The 7,832-nt window shown below is 42.7% G+C and overlaps 1 long non-coding RNA gene across 1 annotated transcript; it reads right to left on the bottom strand.

Annotated features, from left to right (window-relative positions):
• Window positions 1-2,666: 2,666 nt before the first annotated feature.
• LOC139103487 (uncharacterized) lies at window positions 2,667-7,462 on the bottom strand. The gene is made up of 3 exons (XR_011545907.1): window positions 7,267-7,462; window positions 3,059-3,356; window positions 2,667-2,940 (listed from the first exon to the last, which is right to left on the bottom strand). It is a non-coding gene; the product is annotated as an uncharacterized lncRNA (long non-coding RNA).
• Window positions 7,463-7,832: the final 370 nt, after the last annotated feature.

The following is a 7,832-nucleotide window of genomic DNA, read 5'->3' as shown; positions in this document are numbered from 1 at the left end:
GGCGCGCGAGACGACGGCTGTCGACGCTCGCGTCGCCGCACCTCCGCGAGGTAATTGTCTCGCGAGAAAATGAAGTAATTCGAGAAACAATGTGACATTCGAGGCGCAACGATTGCGAGCTACACCCGGGAAAATTGCGCACACGCGAAATTATACCTGCAAGATGAATTCAAGCTGAGATTAATCTCGTTGGGAAATCTCGGGCGCTTGTTATTGGATGTCCGACGAACTCACGACGCCCGTGGAAAAATTCTCAGCCGTCAAACGAAATTATTAATTAAATGTCTCCGTCGCGCCGAACGGCATTGACGATAGCGGGAAACGTTTACATTGCTAACCCGTGAATATTAATATTGCATTAATACTGCGATATCGATTAACGTTTAAATACAGTATCGCAATTTTATCATATGGTTGTAATTAAATAATGTTACGACGATGGAAAGAAATTTTGTAGAAATCGGCACTTCGGAATTACGAGCCGGAGTAGTCTTTAACGCGTAAACTGCATAATCGTTTTTTTTTTAAATCTTTTTTTTTTCTTTCTTTCTTTTTTGCATTTATTTAAGAACATAAGAGAAGTTTCGGGCAAATAACGGAGTTAGCCGTTGTTGTTTGCAATTGTAACGTGGACTAAAGTTTCAGAGTTTCTGTTTATGTTGTTACTAGGCACGCGGGCCGTATATATTTCGTTCTGCGTAGGAAAATATCGAAGCACGAGGACAAAATGGTAACGGTATACCTTGATATTTCAAAATTTTTGCATTTTTTACCATAAATTTTTGTTTTCGAACGCGAAAACTACTCGCGGAATGTACGAATCGACAGCAATAATGAAAAAATACCGTTCAATTACGTATTTAATTATCGGCATGGAATGATTTAAAAGGCGTAATCGTTTGTCGTCAGAGCCATCGTTTCATTTAAGAAGAACATTTTTTTCTTACTCCCTTTATGATAATAATTCGCTAACTTATTATAAATTCGCGTATGCAGGTACACAACAATAGGTAATAAACTTACAGTCCGCTATATTTGGCGAACAAAGCTGCCACGAAGCTATTGAAGCTGTTAATATACAATGAGCGATCAACGATAGCATAAAAGCTTTAAATTAAATTACCGTTTATCGCGTTCCTATTATTTTATACTATATTCATATTTAATCGGCCTCTGTAACGCATTGCCATTATGTTTTCATTACCCTCCATATAATGCTCGTGATCGTAAAGCAACATTTTTATAAGTCGTTAACGTTATTTAAAATAATTATTTAAAACGGTATTATAATTTAATGATGGTTGCGCTGCGCTTGACAGCGCGCATTATTTAGATTAAAAATTATTCAAGTTTCTTTTTTTTTATATATGTATATAAAAAGAAAATACATTGCAAAGTTATTATATTATATTAATATATGTATAAAAACATAATTATTCTAATAAAAATTAAACCATAGAGAAAAGTTCAAGACCCCCTCAATTAAAATCTCGATAATAAAAAATGCCACGCGTGCAAGTTATTATTGAAAAATTTTACGAAAGTAAGGCGGTTTAAACGTCGCATGACAACACTATCAATGCGGCAGCTTTTATTATATATATATGACGGTCGTATAAATTTGCCGACCGGCCCATTTACACTGTCGAAACACGATACGAGTCCGGGGCCGCGTGCGGCAGAAGCGATTCCATTTCCATTTCCACGGGCGCAAGTATATTGCCACGAATGCACGCTTATACTTCGAGGCATTCCCGGTCGCGCATATGTGTGCGCGTGTGTGCAGTACGCGCGAGTACGTATGCACGAGAGTGTAAGATAAAGAATGGACCAAGCCGCATACGTTTTACATCCATTACGAACGACGCTTCTTCCCGCAAACCGGCGGGTGGAAGAGGCCGACTTAGGTTCCTGCACAAAAGCCCTGGACGGCGGTATTGTACGTACCTAATGTATATACCTGACAATACGTAATTCTCCGCACATACGCGGGAGGGACGTGGTGACGCAAGCGCGGCCGAAAGCAGAGGTCGATGTATCACGGAAGCGGGGCGGACTTCAAATTCGCGTTATCGGCGGGTCGCGAATTTTTGCGAACGGAAGGAACACTTGCCTCTAACTTCCTTTGACGGAAGTGATTTTCGAGATTTGTTATTTCAGCTTGATTTTATTCGCAATTAATTAAATCGAGACGATGACTAGCGCGCGAGAACTGAGCTTTCTCTCGGCTGGCTCTCCTTTCGCGCTATCTCTTAAATGGGTACTCGCCGAAAGTGAATACGCGATACCTTCGAGCTGCCGTCGAACGGTTTCTCGCCAAGATATAAAGAAAAATGAGAAGGACCACCGCAACGTGGCACGCAAATTGAATACGGCAAAGTTGGAGGAAAAACTTATGAGAATTGCCGCCGGGGACGTAACCGTGAATACGAATGGGCACGCGCGGCCATTTCTACGCTTTCGACTACGACAGGAAGGTCGGATCGATGACGACGACGTCGGAATGACGGGAAACGTTCTCTCCCGTTACAGAGGATACCGTTCAAGTCGCGATATCCGTGAACAGTTTTTTAAAGGAACCGCCGACAGTCGCGCGATTAGCTTCTCCTAACTTCAAATGAAATGGATCGAAATAAGCTTTGGCAAACTTTTCAATTTGTGTAAAGAAACGCAACGTTTTATTTAACTAGATTAATTAGAAGAAACCATGAGCACAATTTTTTTTAAGAGATCCCAACTTACGCGCGTTATTATATTTAGGAATATTAATTAATTATGACAATTACTTTATGATAATTACGAGATTTGATATGACTGAATCACATCAAAAGATACCATCAACGACGTGTTATTGATTCAATGTAATTGATTTAAAAATAAAAATTATGCGACTCACCGATCTGCATGTGCTTCAGCGGAGTTGAAGAGTTCTGCCGGTGACTGTAACATAAAATGCAAAATATTAATGTAGAGATGCTGATATATCAATTAATAGAGTTAATAAAAAAAAGTAAATTTTTTTGCTATTAAAGATTTTATTAAAAAAATTGCTGCTCACCTAAAAGTTGCTCCGCCGATGCAGGATGCCCGTCCCGGGCCTGCTCCTCCTCTCAGATGGGACGTGTCGAGCCATCCTTCCGCGCACAAGTCACTCGCGAACGCGACCGGGTAAAGTTAAAATCGCGAAAATTATTAATCACTTACGCGCGACCCTGTTCGGCACTCGCGTTTACAATAAAGCCGTCCGAATACTTAGCGGAATTTCCGTACGACCGACGAACCGGCTGCGGTTCGTATAATTCTTAATATCGGCGGTGACGACACACGTTGACGACAGCGGATGCAACTGCGTCGATCTGTAACAGAAAGAGATATCAAGTTTAATCTTAGTTATCGTGCCGGATGGGTTTTCGTTAAACGGAAGTGCGAATTACTTTCGGTACGGAGACACGTGCTCGCTGCGCAGTGTGTAGTACGTGTGTGCTCGCGCGACCGCTGGAGAAGGACAGAGCGAGAGTGGGAGTGGTGGTGGAATATACCTAGCGTACGGCACGTAGGCTCGCGCTCGCTCTCCCCCCTGTCTCCCCCGTCACCCCGTCTCCCTCGCGCGGCTATCTATTCGTTACTCTCGTTCTATTGAATTGTAATATTTAATAAGTATGTCCAGACAAAGACGGTACTTCCACTAGGTCGTCCTCGATCTCGAAAATCGCCAAGACCGTCTTTGCTTGGACATACTAATTAAATATTAAATATTAATTAGATATTAATAAATATTATATATATATTAAATATTAAATATTAATTAAATATTCATTAATAAATAGAAATATTCACTCCGACACGCGACGAATCGTAAGTTAGATCACGCTACCGAGAGCGCAGATGTTATACGAAATTTACAGGAACAGAACGAGCCCGTTGCCGCGGAAATAGATGCGCATCTAATCATGAACGCGCTGTTGTGTTCTCACTAAGAGACACTTTGGGTCGCGCTCACTACCTGAGAAACCGTGAAGCGTGTGTTCGTCGCCTTTTGTGCACCGAGAGCACTCGGCATTACTCCTCCCTCTCTCTTTCTCTAAGTAATTATGTTTTATGCAAAGGAAAACGGCAGCCTACCTTGCCGTGAAAAGGCAGCTCGCAAAGAAGCGCCGCGGCGAGAAATGGCTGTTCTCGCTTTACCATTTATCAAAGCTACAACGTGTCTATATTGCGCCACGTAGCGTAAGTGTTCGCCCCGTCGTAAGAAATTCTGCAAAGTATTGTTACATTACAGCGCCGCTCGGAATACTCCCGGCTAAACCGCACTTGCCGTAAACCGCTGCCAGAGAATCGCTTCAAGGAAAAAAAAAAAAAAAATTAATCGACGGCGTTATCGCCTTACGTCGCGCTTTTGATATTCACCGTCAGTTTTTTCCATTAAAATATAAACACGCAATTGATATCGCGCGCGTCTAAATTAATTTTGCAGACCCAAGTGCAAATTCCGATTACGTGTTTTCTTCTTTTTTTTTCAGGAATTGTTGAGAAATCATCGGAATGTTAGAAGCGAAAATTAATGTCGGCCATACGTAGCGATTCAGATTAGAATACATTGACAGCGGTATGAGTCCTCTCTCTTTCGCGCGCGAGGCAGCGAAGAGAAAAAAAAAAAAAAAAAAAGACTAGAACAAACGGCGCCGCTTAATGAACGTCATGGCTGATTGACATTTAATTCTCGCAAGAATTTCTCTCCTTTGTGCGGCGGTGGATGTGGGAAAGGGAGAAGGGGGAGGGGGCCAACCTCGAGCGCGCAAAAAGCTAATTGCTTCTCCGCTATCCCTCCGCGCCTGGCAGCGCGCAGTCGATAATTAAAACCACTTTTTGGAGTTAGGAATTCAATCGAACTATCGCCCGCACGAATGACAAACACCTAATCACTTTGACGATGCGTCGGTATTCCGCCGGCCGGCCGGTTTACAAACTCACGACGACAGAAACCGGCGCGTTCATCAAGGGTATGGTAATCAGAGCGTCTGCCAAGTAAACGAGCGCAAGCTACGAGCTGCGACTTTACGTGGCTGTCAGAAATAATTATAATAATATTTTAACAAGTGTTCGCGTATGACTTTTACGCGTGCTGTTTTATTCCAAGCGTCGGCGACATCTCCGGCAGTTTTTAATTATCCCATTAAATATATTTAAAAAATATTAACAAGTTTTTTTTTTATTTTTATTAATTAAATTTAATTAAAATTAAATATAGAAAAAAAGGTCTTGCGTGTACCATTTGCCACTTATATAAAATCAGTGACTCAATTTCACGCGAGTATGCGGCAGCCGACAGACCGGTAATTGTAGCACGCAGATGTCTATTAAACTAAAATTTAGGCGGCGGCGATACCACAATGACCGCACGATCGGCAGGGGTAAAGTTAAATACGCAAAAAAATACAACATGCAATCGTGATTCAGTTTGGATTATTGCTCTTGCCACACGCAACCGCAGTAGCGGTTTCCCAATAAAATAATATTTATAACAAATTACGAAAGAAAGTACGAGAGAGAAAAAGAGAGCGAGAAAGAAAGGAGAAGAGAGAGAGAGAAAGAGGGGGAGAACTCATTTGTGCAGCAATTAATCAATTTTACCTACACTTGACAGATCCGAGAAGCTGAATATTTATGCGGAAGTAGGTCGGTCGAAAATACCTGGCTGCACACGGAGATAATGTCGGGAGCTAACGGCGCCGTCAATAGGAGTAAGCTGAGACAATATACAGGAGCGACAGGTGCACCGTTGATGTTAATCGTTATTACGCGTATATATAAGGTGCGGTAAGGGGTCGTCTTCGTAGTTGATCGCCTTTATCCGCCCACTTCCCCTCCCGACTTGCCTTCACGACGTGGCATTCCATTGACGAGACATGACTGGAATTCCTGAAGGATCTTCCTCGCTGGAAGTTGCCTCGTAAAACGACAACGGAGTAGCAGATTGCACGAACGACGATTTATAAAGCAACTTTCGCCGCGTTTAGCGCGCGCACGAAACTCCGATGATTATTCCGGTTCGATGCGACGTCCAAATGACTGATACGGTGCACCCGTATTTTTTTCAATTAAAAAATTTATATATTTTTCATTGTAGCGGAATGGTCATCAAAAGCAAAATAAAATAAGCAAAGAAAACAATTAAGAATTAAAATATATATATATATAGAAATAAAAATATCAAATTTATGGGGATTTTCATGTCGATGAAAAACACGTAAATTTCGTTATATATTCTTAATTCCTTTAAGCTCGACTCGCATCATTTTCGTTCATAAATTTTTCATGAGTTTACACATATTCTGGGATTTGTCGGGATCGAAGTGTGCGTCAAATTTTGCAATTTTATCGTTGCGTGTCAGGTTTACATTCATTTTACGGCGCGTCCGCGTCACTTTATTCGCGCTCGTCGACGAAGTTATCGTTTCGTCAAGCTTATCCTGTTTTAACAACAGAATCCTACGCCCTGCTAGCGAAGCATCCACTAGATCCGAGATGAAACTGAAGACATCGGCGGCACATCGCGTATATAGATCTTTCTTGCGAGCTTCAGCGAAACAAGTTTTCCCGTCTTACCGGGCGAGGATAGTATTTCGTTGTAATAAAGATTCAGTTTCGCTTGAAGGATGGGCAACGACGTTCGCACCATGGAAAAGAACGTTCTCGCCGTCGCCCGATTGATAGTCGCGCTTCTACCCGGCAGAAAATTAATTGCGGTAACGCGAGAGCCTCGGCAATTTCGGCGCGATGGACGAAAAAGAAAAAAAAAGAAAGAAAAAAAAAAGTGGAGAACAGGAAAATTACTTGTCTCGCGCGTAAAAAAGATCGCGTTACTAACGAGATGGCGGCCAGACTTGCGTAGTTCGCGGGAGAAGAAAAGGAAAATTGAACGGTGTCGGCCTGGTTGCTCTCAACCGAGTCTGCGAGAAGCGGGACGGGATTCGTGTAAGAAACTGACGTAGAAAAAAATAAATAAATAAAACGTAACGAGAAATCGGAAGTGGAAGAATGGAACTCTACCGCAGGTTGCTCAAGTGGAAACGCTTTCAAAATCGTATCCGTGTTAAACAAAATGTTAATTAACGTACTGCGTTCTAAAGAATTACAACTGTACCGTGCGAGGTATTCGCATCGCGGATACTTTATACGTACGAATCGTCGATCGAAAAAGTTCATTCGCATCAAATAAAATCTTACGATCTTTAAAAGTAACTTACAATATTATTCTATACGTACCAAGTCACAGCTGTGCGTTCGACCGGCGGCCTTCACCTTTCAAAATGTTGACATACACACTGCAGTGGTCACGTACCGCCACCCGTGTAACCCGCAGCACCCGCTGGCTATCACCTTCCAAGGCGATCACATGATCCCCGCGCTAGTCGCGTACGTCGCACATGGTAATAACCCGTGCCGCCCGCACCGTCCGTCCCTCGATCTGTATACATATAATAAACGGGAATATTAACTTACTTTAAAAAAATTATAACTGGTTATAAATGCTCTCCGCGTATACATATAGAATGAATAGGAGAAGGATAGTTCGCGACGGGGTAACTCTCCGTTCGTCGAAAATGTGGGTGCATTTATTTACGGAGTAGTCAGCATCTCCTTTATGTTACTCGGCCGCGATGTTTTTCGCCACGTGCTAACTTACTACGCGTTTTGACCTATGCCAACGCACGCTGGACTGCCGAATCCGCCGGGCCAGACAGGTTCTGCCGCCCGCGCGTCTCCCATCGCACGGCCTTGCAGCGTGAGAGATGCCGACCGATGTCAACGCACGCACGCACTCACACTGA

Source organism: Cardiocondyla obscurior, linkage group LG06, assembly GCF_019399895.1.
Source record: "Cardiocondyla obscurior isolate alpha-2009 linkage group LG06, Cobs3.1, whole genome shotgun sequence".
NCBI lineage: Eukaryota > Metazoa > Arthropoda > Insecta > Hymenoptera > Formicidae > Cardiocondyla > Cardiocondyla obscurior.
Note: the sequence above shows the minus strand (reverse complement) of the source record. Positions and strands in the feature narration are given on the sequence as shown.